The sequence below is a fragment of the Lynx canadensis genome, chromosome A1 (genome assembly GCF_007474595.2).
Source record: "Lynx canadensis isolate LIC74 chromosome A1, mLynCan4.pri.v2, whole genome shotgun sequence".
Lineage (NCBI taxonomy): Eukaryota > Metazoa > Chordata > Mammalia > Carnivora > Felidae > Lynx > Lynx canadensis.
In genome coordinates, this window is record NC_044303.2 from 25385248 (window position 1) to 25400885 (window position 15638).

Consider the following 15638-nt stretch of genomic DNA (forward strand, 5'->3'; position numbering starts at 1 on the left):
ATAAGTCTGGAAAAAAAAATGCCATGCACCACTCTGTTGAAATAGTTAACTGCTATGACAGAAGCAATCGAAGTACAAGGTAAGTTCTTTAAGCTTGGAGTTTGAATACAAAGTTACAAATCCTAATGAGGCTGGTAGTTTATATTTATCCCACTAAATTCCTCCAAATCTATCCCTAAGTGCAGCAGTGGTACATGTGACCATAAGGCTTGTTTGGCAGTCCAAAGCCTGTTTCTTTTTTCTTTTTTAAACTATTGTGGGGCATGTTTTTAGCTACTGGACATTCCAGTTTATTTCCTAAGCTAATAGATTGTGGATTTGTGCTATTCTACATGGTTTCATACAACAGCCTGGAAATTCACATACAAGATTCCTCCGTATGCTGGGCCATGAGAACCTAAGTAGATGTGATGTTAGCAAGAGTCTATACAATTGAGAGAAATGTCAACGTTGAGCCTAGGGGAAGATTCTTTTCAAAGTTACTGTTCAGTGACGTTTCCTCAATTACTGATGCCTCTCCTCCGCCCCCTCCAGGATTTACTTGGACATCTCCCTTCGTTTATATGTGTAGTACTCTTCTGAGCTGGAGGTAAAGCAGGAAGCATGGAGATGGGGGGACCTTATGGAGTGCTTTTGCATTAATGCATCAAAATTTGACACGGAGAAGTGAGACATCAGATGACTCACTTGGGTCCTCTGTGGGAGAGGACCCGGAACCACAGTTGGCTAGCCAAGACTGCAGCACTTTTCCAGTAGTTTTGTAGAGCTATGCTAGACCTTCAGTCCTGAGATTCTAAGTGTGACACTAGAAATCTCGTCTTATACTTGGTAATTTTCTTCATGTGTAAAGATGGCAGAGAAGTTCTAGTTTATCTTCAAGTGCTGTTTGCCCACGGCCTCACCTGGAGCACAGGATTATAAGGGGACTGTACCCAGAGTATTAAATGTGCCATTCCCTAAGCAGCTGGTAGAGCTCTGGTAAGTCACAGAGAAAGTTGGTATTTTGTGGGCATGTATTCAAAACAGCTATGCATGTAATTTTCTTAAGTACAGGAATTTGGAAGTCTCCCTCAAGAACTGCTGATTTGTTTTGTGAGTCACATGTCCAAACTAATATTCATCCTGGAGTGGAGGTGGGAATCAGCAAGTAAAAGGAGGAAATAACAACATTAACACCTATTTTGGCTACCTTATCGATGTGGAATAATGGAGCTCAACAGATGGCAAGTATACACTCGGTCTTTCTCCCCATCCCTCTTAAGTCTCCTCCCCCATATTAACATGAGGGCAGCCCACATTGATGGGTTTTGTCAAATGGAACATGGGCCGGGTGGCCCCACCCCTGGCGACTGCCATCATACCAGCAGGACGGTAAATACCAACTGCTGGCATCTATTAAAAGCAAAAGTGACTAAGCTTTTGGAAATTGGTTAAGTAATGTGCAAACTGTTCCACGAAGGAGGAGGGCTGGGTATGAATGTGAGCCGCTGGGTTTAGCATCCCAAGAGCCATGTGGAGGACTACTTTTCCAAGGTAGTTACTAAACCCCATGGTTTATAGGGTGTGGAAGCTGTGCAAAACTCCCAACTGATGCTTCGCTTCCCCTACCAATATCCTGTGGTTTTGCTGCTTTCTAAGCCCTCGGGTTGCCCGTATCTGAAAGCCCTCCCTGCACCTGCATTTTCTCTGGCAGGCTTCCACTTCGCAGGCTTTCCTCCCACTGTTCGCTCCACGCAGACTCTTTTCCCAGGGAGCACGTGACTCCCTGACAACCTTTCAGTCTACTCAGAGGCCATCTTGTCAAGGACAAGAGAGGCCTTCTGACCATGCCATTTAAGCCCACGGCCCCACCACCCAGTCCCTTTGCTTTGGTTTCCTCCATGGCACTTCTCACCATCTAACATACTATGTATTTTACTTGCTTGCTGGCTTATCTGTCTCTACCCCAACTCATGCAGGCTCCAGAAGGGCTTGGCTTTAAGGCTCAGTGCCATCTCCTCAATGTTCAGGACAGTGCCCGGCATTTAGCACATAGGTGCTCAGTGTGTGTGTGTCACAGGATTGAAAGAATGATGGGAGATAGCTACGCAACACTGCCGGGTTTCACCTGGATATGCTTTCTTTAAGGAAAATGTTTCACGTCCCAACCTGCGGAATTTAGTGACTGTAGCGAAAAACATCACTCCCTTGCCCCGCTTTCATTCCTGCTAGGCTATTTTTACTGTCCCAAGACACAATCTGCATATTTTCTGTCTTTTTTTTTTTTTCTTCTTTCTAAATACCTTGCTTCAACGATTACTTCTTGATTTTTCAGTTTCAGAGTTTAGGTATTACCTTTGGACTTTATGGAGGGTGACAAGCTTGGAGAGGGTATGGAAGCCGTATACCCCTCCCCCCCATACCTTGCCCTGTGCGTCTCTTCCGTCTGGCTCTTCCTGAGTCCTCTCCTTTTATGGCAGACCGGTAATCTAGTAAGCAAAGTGTTTTCCTGAGGTCTACGAGCCGCTGTAGCAAATTAATCCAACCTAAAGGGGCAGGGGAATCCCCAATTTCTAGCAGCACAGGTGACCTGGACTTGCCATTGGCATCTGAAGTGGAGGAGGAGGGGGACAGTCCTGTAGGACGGATTCCTACCGTGGGATCTGACGCTGTCCCAGGTAGACTGTGTCAGAGCACGTCACCCTCCAGCAAATAGATCTGTTCCTAACCCAGAAGCTCTCAGAACCCTGTCCTTTTGAGTTTTTATGAAGGCTTTAGTACCTAGGCACAACTGATTAAATCACTGGCCATTGGTGATTGGACTCAATCTCCCGCCCCTCCCCCAGCCCAGGAAGAGATGGGGTAAAACTGAAATTTTCAACCCTTCAATCACACACACTGTTGGGTCCACTGGCACTCTGCCTCCATCTTTAGGTGCCTTCCAGGAATGACCTCAAAACAAGAGACCCCTTTTATTGCCTTCATCACAGGAAATCCCAAAGGTTTTAGGACCTTTGCCAGAAATGGGGACAAAGATCAAATATTTGTCTTATTATAAATCACAACATTGCAAAATGTAATTTTTTTTTTTTTTTTTAACTTGGAAGTGCTCCAGGAACCTAGTGGACCCAGTGTCTAATTTCCTGGAGAGCTCCCTCACGGAGGCTTTGCCACCTTGCTGCCCTGTGGTCACATGGCCGTCAGGGAGTGCCTCAGTCTCAGACTACAGTTTGCCTAAATCCCAAGTTTCCTTTCTATCTTGGTGAAGCAGCTCTCTAATAGCTTATTGAGAGGTTAGGCATTTTTTTGTGTGATTTTGCTTGCATAAAATACCCTTATTCTCTACATGATCGATAATTTGGCTAAGTATGGACTTCTAGATTAGGCAGTGAATTTCTGTGTAAGTGGTGAGGCCTAGAAGGAGGGAGTATGAAAAATGTGGTGCATTGTTAAGCAGGAAGCCCAAGTGTGTCCCCACACGACATGGGAGCTATTACACGTGACTTTTACCTGCAGTATCTTGTAAGGTTAGATTTTTTTAGACTTTTCTTTTTTTTAATGTTTATTTTTGAGAGAGAAACAGTGCCAGTGGGCTAGGGGCAGAAAGAGAGGGAGACACAGAATCCGAAGCAGGCTCCAGGCTCTGAGCTGTCAGCACAGAGCCCGACGTGGGGCTCTAACTCAAACCGCGAGATCCTGATCTGAGCTGAAGTCGGATGTTTAACCGACTAAGCCACCCAGGTGCCCCTTACTTGGATTTCTTTACATTTCCCTTATGTATAAATAACTTATTTTAAAAATGTGAAAGTAGCTATAAGCTTCCAGGTTATAGGAGGTTAGCAAAAGAAGAGGAAAGCTTCAATTCCAACCCCCCCCCCCATTATTTTGTTCTTCATTTATCTAATAGCAGCCTAGACTTAAATCTGAATACAGTCTAAGGTTCTGCGAGCACTCTAGTGATGAAGTTTTGGGGTGATGGGAAGGTTCGTGGGGTCCAGAGTCGACGGCCAAGAAAGAGGTCTTGATATCTTTGGTGCAAAAAGGTGATTTTTTACTAAAGCAAGGGGCCAGGATCCACAGGCAAAGAGCTGCACTCTTAAGCGTGGAGGGTGACCATTTTATGCAGTCAATGGGGGGGGGGGCGGAGATAAAGTCTAGAGGGAGTTTCCACAGAGACTTTCACATGCTAAAGACTTAGTGGAGGCCTAGCTATTGTCAAGCTCAGGTTGTTCCCCCCCCCCCCCCAACAAAGCATTAACTTCCAGACAGTAGGGAGTTCCTGGACTTGAGGCTATGATGGGATTGCCTTTTTCTGGTAAACTGGTGGAGACTGTCATCAGTTTAACCATTTTTGTTGTTGTTGTTGTTGTTGTTGTTGTTGTTGTTGTTTTGTCCTTTCCTGTTTTGGGGTAGCTGGGAGTGTCCAAGGAATATCATACACATCCCACCTGGGGGACGGGGGTGCTGTTAGCCTGCATCTTGGCCCATGTTCCCTCATCACTAGGAGTCTGAAACCAATAGTGCTGTCATTAAATTGCCACTTTTTTTTTCTTAATGTTTGTTTATTTTGAGAGAGAGAGAGAGAGAGAGCATGCGAGCAGGGGAGAAGCAGAGAGAGAGAATCCCGTTGCCCTGTCAGTGCAGGGCCTGATGCAGGGCTCGAACTCCTAAACCATGAGATCATTACCTGAGCCAAAATCAAGAGTCAGGCGCTTAACTGACTGAGCCACCCAGGTGCCCCTAAATTGCCACTTTAAATCCTGCTTACTGTGGCTGGTCACACTCCTTCCTTATTTCCATGCCTTGGGCAAACCACAAGTTTCTTAACAGCCAACTTTTTTTTTTTTTTTTAATTTTTTTTTTAACGTTTATTTATTTTTGAGACATAAAGAGACAGAGCATGAATGGGGGGAGGGTCAGAGAGAGAGGGGGAGACACAGAATCTGAAACAGGCTCCAGGTTCTGAGCTGTCAGCACAGAGCACAACGCGGGGCTCGAACTCACGAACCGCGAGATCATGACCTGAGCCGAAGTCGGACGCTTAACCGACTGAGCCACCCAGGCGCCCCCCAACTTTTAATTAGTATACACATATGCTCTCTCTTTCCCAAAAATCTAACCTCAACTACCGAAGAAGGATCTTGCCTTGCATTGTCCTGACTCTAGTGCGGCTCTGCCCAAACTATCTGTGGTAAAAGGATGATTTTCTTTACATTTCAATCCGTTGTGGACTGGTAACTTTTGGAAAACACAATAAATACGAGTTACTGGAAAAGTGAACCAGGAAATCTAAAGGAAAAACACTTCTGTGTGGGGCTTTAGATACTCTTCACTTCTGGGGCGCTGGGTGGCTCGGTCGGTTAAGCGTCCGACTTCGGCTCAGGTCATGATCTCGCGCTCCGTGAGTTCGAGCCCCGTGTCGGGCTCTGTGCTGACCGCTTAGAGCCTGGAGCCTGCTTCAGGTTCTGTGTCTCCCTCTCTCTCTGCACCTCCCCTGTTCACGCTCTGTCTCTCTCTGTCTCAAAAATAAATAAACATTAAAAAAATTAAAAAAAAATAGATACTCTTCACTTCTGACACGCACTTTTGGTCACCAAATGTGTGCAGGTTTTCCCAGTCACCAAGCCATTCCATGACACCAGCTGGGTGTCCCACAATCTAATACAAATCTGACTCGGTCTACCTGGAGAGAGCATCAGATCCCACGTTAAGGAATCGGTCCTACACGATTGCCCCCACCCCCCCCCCTTCAGATGCCAATCCTAAATCCAGGTCACCTTTGCTCCTAGAAATTGGGAGATTCCCACGCCTCCTCAGGTTGGATTAATTTGCTAGAGTGGTTCACAGACCTCAAGACATTTTACTTACTAGACTGCCAGTTTACCATAAAAGGATAGGACTCAGGGGGACAGCCAGCTGGAAGAGACGCACAGGCAAGGCATGGGGGAAGGGGTGCAGGGCTTCCGCACCCTCTCCAAGCTTGTCACCCTCCCAGCGTGTAGATATGTTCCCAACCCAGAAGCTCTCAGAACCGGGAGGCTTCGTTACATAAGCATCATTGACTAAATCATTGGCCGTTGGTAACTGAAGTCAGTCTCCAACCCTCCCCTCTCCCCTCCCAGGAGGTATGGGGCTGAAAGTTCCAACCCTTTCATCACTCAGCGGGTTCCCCTGGCAACCAGCCCAGGTACACAGTAGGACTTTCCAAAAGTCACTCCGTTAACATGAATCAGATGTCACTGAAAGGGACTCGTTAGATACAAAAAAAAACACACACTTCACTTCTATCTTTGGGAGCTATTTCGAGATCCCGGGAACAAAAGAGGCCCTTATAGCTCTTATCGCTTAGGGCTTAGGAAATTACAAAGGCTTAAAGTGCTAAGTGCTGGGAACCCAGGAGAAGACAGAAATATCTGTTGCTTATTATGAACCACAATATCATGGAAAGAAAATACAAAAGTATAGATACTACAGCTCTAAACTCTTGTTTATTAGATATTGAGGTTATATTTTTAATTTTTTTTTCATTTATTTATTTTTGAGAGAGAGAGCACAAGTGGGGAAGGTCAGAGAGAGAAGGAGACCAAATCCGAAGCAGGCTCCAGGCTCTGAGCTGTCAGCACAAAGCCTGACGCGAGGCTCGAACTCACAAACTGAGATCATGACCCGAGCCGAAGTCGGACGCCTAACCAACTGAGCCACCCAGGCTCCCCTTTAGGTTATATTTTCATACCCAACAAACAAAATTATTCTGTTAAATTGCCTTAAAAAGTCCTGTTAAATGAACTAAACCAAGAGGCCAGTAGACTGAGGTGGCCCTAATACCTTAGCAGCCTGTGAGAGCAGACCAAAGTGCCTAAGGCTAAGAAACCAAAAGCTAAGGACAACCAATCAGAAACAACCCCTAGGCTTTCCCAAAGCCTGCAACCCCGGAAGCTGCAGCCAATCAAATAATTTCCCTGCTTTGTTTCCGCCTTTCCATAGGCAAGTCTTTCCCTGAGCTCTTGTTGCTGGAATCCCCCCAAACATTTCTGGTCTGGTGGTGCCCGAGTCAAATCATTTTTTGCTCATAAACTCTGATTTTTTTTTTTTTTTTAATATGCCTCGGTTTATCTTTCATCTCAACCTCTGCTTCAGGCTGTGGACCACATGTTGAGTAACTGTGCTGGCCTGAATAGTGCCTGGTGTGGAGTCCTGACCATTGCCATCCAAGCACACCAACCCTTGTTTTCACACACTACACACGTCAGCGTGTCTTTCAAAAACCTACACAATGTGTCCCGCGCGTACTTTTAAAACACCACACTTTGTTGCTGTATCATGTATACACAAGCCACGGTATCCATTTCAAGTGTACGTACGATTTGATGAATTTTGATGGATGTGTCTACCCTCGAAACCACCACTGATGAGGGAGCATAAGGCAAGCTGAGGACAAAGTACAAGTGCGCACACTCTGCCCCCCACCCCCCCACCCAACCAGGTGGGAATGTGATATTCCGCAGGCACTCCCGGCTGCGCCAGAACAAAGGACAGAAAACAAATGGTTAAACTCATATCATCTCCATCAGTTTACAAATATCTTAGTAATATTTCAAGAAAAGGGCAATCTTATAAATAGCCTAAAGTCCAGGAACTCCCTACTGTCTTAATGTTTTGCTAGAGGGAAAAACAAGCTTAGCTTGCTAATAGCTGGGCCTCCAGTAACCTATATATATAACCAGCCACTTTTCACAACCCCAGTGCAGCTCTTTCTGCCCACGGGTCCTGTCCTGTGCTGTGATAAAATCACCTTTTTGCCCCAAAGACGTCTCCAAGAATTCATTCTTGGTCATCAGCTCCGCACTCCCTCACTACCCCAAAACCTCATCACCACCACAATCCTGCTACAAAGTATCTCTGTTACCCCAAAGATATGCCTCGCGCCCCTTTGTAGTCCATTTGGCCACAGTTCAAGGGCCAAACTCACACTGCTTCTGTAAGTAGAGGTTAGTTTTGCCTAAGGAATGAAATTTCCTTTCATTCGCTTTAATGACTCTGAGATTCATCCATGCTGTGGATGTATCAGCAATTTTTTCCTTTATAGTGGCGTTCCAGTTGGAGCCTGCTGATGTTTCTAGTTTTTGGTTACTGTGAATAAGGCCACTACGAGCATCCATGTGTTGGCCTGCGAGTGGGCCTATGTTTCACTTCTCTTGGGTGAATACCTAGGAGTGGAATGGCCAGGCTGTACGTACGATAGGTGAATGTTGAACTCCACACCTCTTTTTCTCACAATTTCTATTTCCTACCTTCCCTCCTACCCACCGTTGAGCCATACTGAACTACTTTCTTTTTCTCAGACGGGTCAAGATCTCCTTTCTCGTCACCATTCTTCAGGTTACTCCTTTGGCCTACAACATCCCTTTCCATATCATTCCATCTACCTTAGTTGGGTTCAAGCACCAACTCCACAAAGTTCTCTTTCTTCCTCTCAGTTAGAGGTGACTGCTCCCCTCTGGGAAAGCCCGCAGAACTATACCTTTCTCAGAGCTTGCCTCCTGCACTAGATTCTAAGTATCCCTGATAGTGGGGTCCAGTCTGGAAGCTTCCCACCCCCCACAGGGCCAGGTTCAGTTCTTTACATAGGGTAGGCATTCGGTAAACCTCTGCTGAATTAAGGAACATAATTAGTGAAGCATGGAAAGGGCCAGTATATATGGTATTTGAGAAAAAGGAATAAGTAAATTACTTGGAGAGAAGAAAGCTAATGGAGGTTACAATAGCTCCTTTGTGACATTATTTGAGGTATATATGTGTGTGTGTATATATATATACGTGTGTGTGTATATATATATGTGTATATATATGTTTATATGTATATATATGTATATGTATATATATGTATATGTATGTGTGTGTGTATATATATATATGTGTGTGTGTATATATGTGTATATATTTTTTTAAACATTTATTCATTTTTTTGAGAGACAGAGACAATGCGAGGGAGTGGCAGAGAGAGAGGGAGACACAGAACCTGAAGCAGGCTCCAGGCTCTGAGCTGTCAGCCCAGAGCCCAACTCGGAACCCACAGACTGTGAGATCATGACCCAAGCTTAAGATGGAAACTTAACTGACTGAGCCACCCAGGCACCCCACGACAACCTCATTTGAAAAAAGACTAAATAAATACTTATCTACCTTACGTGATGTGAGGATTTATTCAAAGGGTGACGAAATATTCCGGTTCTCCCTCCCCCAATTGACCTGCTTGCATATCTGAAATTGCATCATTAAAGATCCATTCCTATCTAGGATCGAGTAGCAACAATTGGTAATATCACAAAAAAAGAGACAAGCAGGCATAAAGTGCCTCCTGATGAAAGAACACAATACCACCTATGAAACGGTCTTGTGAAAAAGAGCAAATCTGAATCTGGTTGACGTGCAACTTGACCAAAGTACTGCATCTTCAGGAACAGAATGTATTAAACTCCATTACAGAGATGCCATCACCAAAATCCTGAGGGGGTGGGGGGGGCGGGAAGGGTGGATTCTAAAGAACAAATAACTGGGTTTTTTCTTTTAAACAAATAAAGTAAGGGGCGCCTGGGTGGCTCAGTCGGTTAAGCGTCCAACTTCAGCTCAGGTCATGATCGCACAGTCCGTGAGTTCGAGCCCCGTGTCATGCTCTGTGCTGACAACTCAGAGCCTGGAGCCTGCTTCGGATTCTGTATCTCCCTCTCTCTCTGCCCCTCCCCTGTTCATGCTCTGTCTCTCTCTGTCTCAAAAAATACATAAAAACATTAAAAATTTAAATAAATTGAAAGAAAAAAGAAAGAGGCAAGCTATAGATTAAGAAACTAAAAAGATAGAGTAGGCAATTGTAATTTATGGACCTTATTTGGATCCTGATTGAAAAATAAATTGTAAAAAACAAAAAGAATTATGACATTGATGATATTATGCCTTTTTTTTTTTTAAGAGTCTTAATCTTTTAGAGAACATTATAGAGAAAGGGAGAAGTGGACAGTGATAGAGATGATTGGCAATGAGTTGATAATTAAGCAGCTGGATGATGGGTACATGAAGGTTTGATATATTATTGAAATTTCCATAATCAAGAATTAAAAACATAAAAATGCTCCCTTTGGGTCAACTTTTGGGGGGCTCAAAAGGCTTTTTTTTTAAATTTTTTTTTTTTTCAACGTTTATTTATTTTTGGGACAGAGAGAGACAGAGCATGAACAGGGGAGGGGCAGAGAGAGAGGGAGACACAGAATCGGAAACAGGCTCCAGGCTCTGAGCCATCAGCCCAGAGCCTGACGCGGGGCTCGAACTCCCGGACCGCGAGATCGTGACCTGGCTGAAGTCGGACGCTTAACCGACTGTGCCACCCAGGCGCCCCTCAAAAGGCTTTTTTTAAAAAGGTAAGTCGTTCCCAGTAGGTTAACACGTTAACAAATGATAAATTATTCACATCTTAGCCCTTGACGTTTCTAATAGCTGACGTGAAATGTTCACCCTCCTCAGCCCTGCCTTTTACCACCTCAGCCCCCCCCTTCTCTAGCTCCCCCCTCATTGACGCCCAGCCAGTCCCCCCACACCCTCCACCTTCTTGCACCTATCTCCTGTTCGTGCCATTCTGTCTGCCGGAATGCTCCCTCTTCCATCCCCTACTGGCTGACCCCGCCAATCTTGAAAGATTCAGACCAGTGTCGCTTTCTCCCAGCGCCCCGTCATTCTCCTCCATCAGAACATATCACCGCACCCTTGATGCGCACCTAGGAGCTTTGATCAAACTGCTGTCTCCAGACACTCAGCACGTCGTGTTACATTGTAATGGAGAATTCCACCTTCTTCTCCAGTTTAAATCACAATAGATATTTTGGGTGGATTAGCTCTTTTGGTTAATCTATCTAATCTCAGCAGGGTGAGACCACCTTCGTTGAGAGGCAAGGTTAAGGCCTGTCCTTTAGCCGGAGTTAAGCAGGCGGTACTCAGGTTTAATGGTGTGGATCCCTGCAAACTCAAACAGCTACAGGTGCTGACAGGTTATGTGTCTGAGGGAGGCAGGCTGAGGAGAGACTAGCAAAACGGAGAGCCCGTGCCCTTGCTGAAAGGTGTTTAACCACCTAGCTCAGTGGGCTGTGGGCCCCGGGGCACGAGGGCCCAATATTGTCAGGCCTTCTGATTTTTCTTTTTTTTTTTTAACGTTTATTTATTTTTGAGACAAAAAGAGACAGAGCATGAACGGGGGAGGGTCAGAGAGAGAGGGAGACACAGAATCTGAAACAGGCTCCAGGCTCTCAGCAGTCAGCACAGAGCCCGACGCGGGGCTCGAACTCACGGACCGCGAGATCATGACCTGAGCCGAAGTCGGCCGCTTAACCGACTGAGCCACCCAGGCGCCCCAGGCCTTTGGATTTTTCAAGAAAATCTAGGCATCTCCTCTTGCATAGGCTCCTTCCAGGGCCCAAATGTTGTATAAAACTTGCAAAAATAAGATACTGTGTCTGTAATCAGTTAAGGCTGCTGTCTCCTTCTACTTGGCTTTCCTTTATGTCATTCTCCCTCTAAAAGTGGGTGGCACTGGAGTGGATGTAGACATTTCTGGAATCCAAGTGTAGTAGAGGGAAGTTGACTTGGGGGTGTGTTTAGTGGGATGTATTTAATCATGGTTGGCGGCCGTTTACATGTATAATTCAGTTACTACCATGCTGGCCTAGGAATAACTTCCAGAAATTCTACCACCCACTGGACAATTCACCTAGAACTGTGATGTGTTACTTAAAGATGAAAAGACAGAGGTGAGAGGTGGTATGATATATACTTTTTTTTTTTTTTAAGTTTAATCATTTATTTTAAGAGAGAAAAAGTACCAGTGTGGGGAGGGACGGAGAGAAAGGGAGACATAGAATCCGAAGCAGGCTCTAGCTGGAACCCAACACGGGGCTCGAACTCACGAGCCGCCATGAGGTCATGAACGGAGCCGAAGAGTTGGACACTCAACCGACTGAGCCACCCAGGTGCCCCAAGAGGTGGTACGATATAAACCCTGAGTGACCAACATTGGAAACATGTAGGTGGGGAAAAAGTAACATGGCATACAATGAATGGAGCCAGAAACAAGTCTATGGAAAAGTCATACACTTCTTAGATGAATAAAACTCTCTATAAAATTATGTTATATTTTATACAAATAGAGGCATAAGAGTCCAGCACTGTCAGATCTTTTGATTTTTTTCAAGAGTAATCAGAGGCCCATATGTTTTGGAGATATCTGCGGAATGAAATGGTGGCCAATAAAAAAATATATTTTTTGCAATATATATGGAAGATATTGAAATTGAGAGGCAACTCATTAAAATATTGTTACTTTTTAAGTATCAGCTTCTTAAAATTAGAAATTTGAAATTTTTTTTTTCATTCTAACCCATGGGTTTTTAGCCTTTTTCCCTATGGCCCTCTGTGGCAGTCTGAAGCAGCCTATTAACCTCTTCTCAAAATAATGTTTTGTTGTTGTTGTTTTAATTTTTTTTTTTAATTTTTATTTTTAAGTAGGCTCCATGCCCAACCTGGGGCTCGAACTCATTACCCTGAGATCAAGAGTTGCATGCCCTACGAACTGAGCCAGCCAGGCACCACAGAGTAATGTTTTTAAATGTATAAAATAAAGTATATATGATTACAAAGGACACCACTGAAATAGTTTTCACAATATTAAATGAACCCATTTATAATATCGTCATATTTGCTTCTGCATGCATTAAATACGAAGATTCACTGGCAGACCTAATAACTACTGAAATATTAAAGTCATGATGGACGGGGCACCTGGGTGGCTCGGTCCGTTAAGCATCTGACTCTTGATTTCGGCTCAGATCATGATCATGGTTCATGGGATCCAGCCCCACATCGGTCTCTGCACTGACAGCCTGCTTGGGATTCTCTCTCTCCCTCTCTCTCTCTCTCTCTGCCCCTCCCCCCTCCTCTATCAAAATAAATAAGTAAACTTAAAAAAATAATGATGAGCATTAAAGGATATTCTGAACTATCTGTACAACTGCATTGTCATATGTGACAAAATCAAAGTATTATTATTAGTATAAAGTATGGTTATTAGTATTTGATAAAGTCAAAGTACTGTATTAGTGACAAGGTCAAAGGTAATGTTCTTACTACTGTAGTGTGTTGCTTGCATTTATAATTGAAAAATATACTAATTTTCAGTTACAGGTTAAAGAAAATAAAGATGTACTTTTTTCTACCCAAGTGCATACCTCCATAGGAGGGTGTGAAAAGGTGTCCATGGACCCCAAGGTAAGAACGCCTTACAACAGCCACTCTCATACCTAACTCTGGAGTCATAATTTTATGTTTATTTCCTTAAGTGGGGCCTCCTCAGTTATATCTCAGTTATAGGGGCCCTCAGTTATAGGGGGCCCTATAACACCTGGATCTTCAAAATAAACCCGCGCAATGACCACTTCTCATCATCTTCACAGGGAACACAGGGCCAAGCCACCGTCATTTTTCATCTGCCACTGTCCACAGGCTGGCTAACTGCTCTGCCCTGGACCCGGTCTATTCTCCCTTCACCCGCAGGTGGGTGAGCTTTAACAACCTCAGTCCCTTCTGTAAGGCCTCCAACACACCCTCCCACAGCTTCCCGGGTCCCTGGAGGAGGCCCACCGTGAGGTGGTCCCCTGCCCTGTGATTTCATCTCCAGCAACCCCCCTCACTCAAATATCCCCCCACACACACACACACTCCTGGCTTTCTTCTTCCCGGGGATGTCCACGTGGCTTACATTTCTTCTCATTTCTTAAGGTCTCTGCTCTCCTATCAGAAAGGAAGACCTTTCCTAACCAACCACCTAACAGAGCAACCCTTCTGGATACGGTATTACCTCCTGATACATTATATATTTCCCGGCTACTGTTTATCCCTCTCCCTGCACCCATTAGAATGGAAGTTCCACGAAAACAGGGACATGTCAGGGCCATGTGTTTTTTGCTTTTTGTTTTTCTTTCTTTCTTTCTTTTTTTTTTTTTTTTTTAGTTTTAGTGTCTAGAATACTTTACACCGGGCGCTTTGTAGATATTTGCTGAATAATTGACAAAACAAGAACTCAGCGCAGAAAAGAATATGAGCTTAAAGTCTAACAAGCGTGTTGACATTGAGCAAAATTCTGCGTGGAAAGAAGAAATGCCAGGAAAAGGCCTAAAATTCACGTTTCTGGAAAGCAGATTGTACCCCCTGCCCCCACCCCCCACCACCCCATCTCTCACTTTTTAAACAGAGTCAAAGGCCTCAAGGGCCATTTGCCTGCCCACCGCTGCTTGCCCCTCGTAGGGCCACATGTCAAGATATTTGTCCGGAAAATCGCCATTATTATGGTGACATTTAAAGGTGTTTACCTCTCTGCTTTTGGTGTAGCGCCAAATCTTCTGGGGACATTCAATGGACACACAGACTTTTTGGAGGGGCTTGTGATGTGGACCCCTGCGGACCATCCTAGGGAAAAATCAAAGACCCACCGTTCAGAACCACACCCACAGCCCTAGAGAGGAGGACAGATTTCTGTCTGCCGGAGACGGCTGGGCGCCCCCTCGGAAGTGCGGCAGCCACAGACCCACGACCCGCCGGCCCTCCCCCGCCTCCGTCCGCTCCCGGGCGTCCGAGAGTCCCCGGCGCGCGGCCGCCCTCCCCGCCCCGGGCCCCCCGCCCGCGCCACCCCTGCCCACAGCGGCGAGGACAGGGGGGCCGGCTCCGGGAGCAGGGGCCGGGGTGGGGGTGGGGGTGGGGTGGGACCGAGCACTCCCCGGGAGAGGACACGGCTCGGCGCCAGCCTCGCCTCGCCCCGAGACGCCGGGAGCGCGAGGCCGCCGGGGCCCGCAGCCCGCCCGGTGCGCTTGCTGTTCGCCAGAGGGCAACTGGTGCCTGGGGGCCGGGGGGGAGGGGGACAGGGGGCGCCTCCATCTTCCCAGCCTCTCCCGACCTGCCTTTGCCTAGCAGGATGCCCTCGAACTTGCCCAAATCGAACAATAAGCCCCAGCAACTCCTCGGCGTGACCCCTCTCCGCCTCCCCCTCAATCCTGTTTTCCAGGGACTAAGACGAGAAGCAGCCGTTCCGGATTCGCCGGTTGCAGCCACTGGACAGACCGAGCGGCTGCTCGCTCCCTTTAGGGAGCGCGAAAGTGAAGCCTAATTGACAACTGGTTTGCAGCACAAACAGCTGAAGGGTCTTGCCTGGGGCCTCTCTCGGTGCGTCCACCGAAGGAAACGTCGCCTGGAGGGGGCGCCTGCTGCGCGGCTGGGACCGTCCTGGGAGCGGCCCAAGGAAAGAGAAAGCAAGGTCGGGAGAAAACACTCATGAAGATGTACCTTTTAGGTGTAGTGAAGTTCCCTTCAGAACCAGGACGAAGCAGACATTTACAGAGCCTCAGGGAGAAGAGCCCAGACTCGGCTCTTTGCTTAGCAACATAAAGTGTTCATAAAACCATTAAGTGAAAACGCACAATAAAAGACAGGTGATACCAAAGTCCAGGGATACTGCTGCGTCCCATTATTGAAATGCTTGATGGCTAAATGGAGAGAGAGAGAGAAGAGAGGAGAGAGGAGAGAGGAGAGAAGGAGAGAGTATTGCTTCTAGATATGTCTTTGCAGGAAGA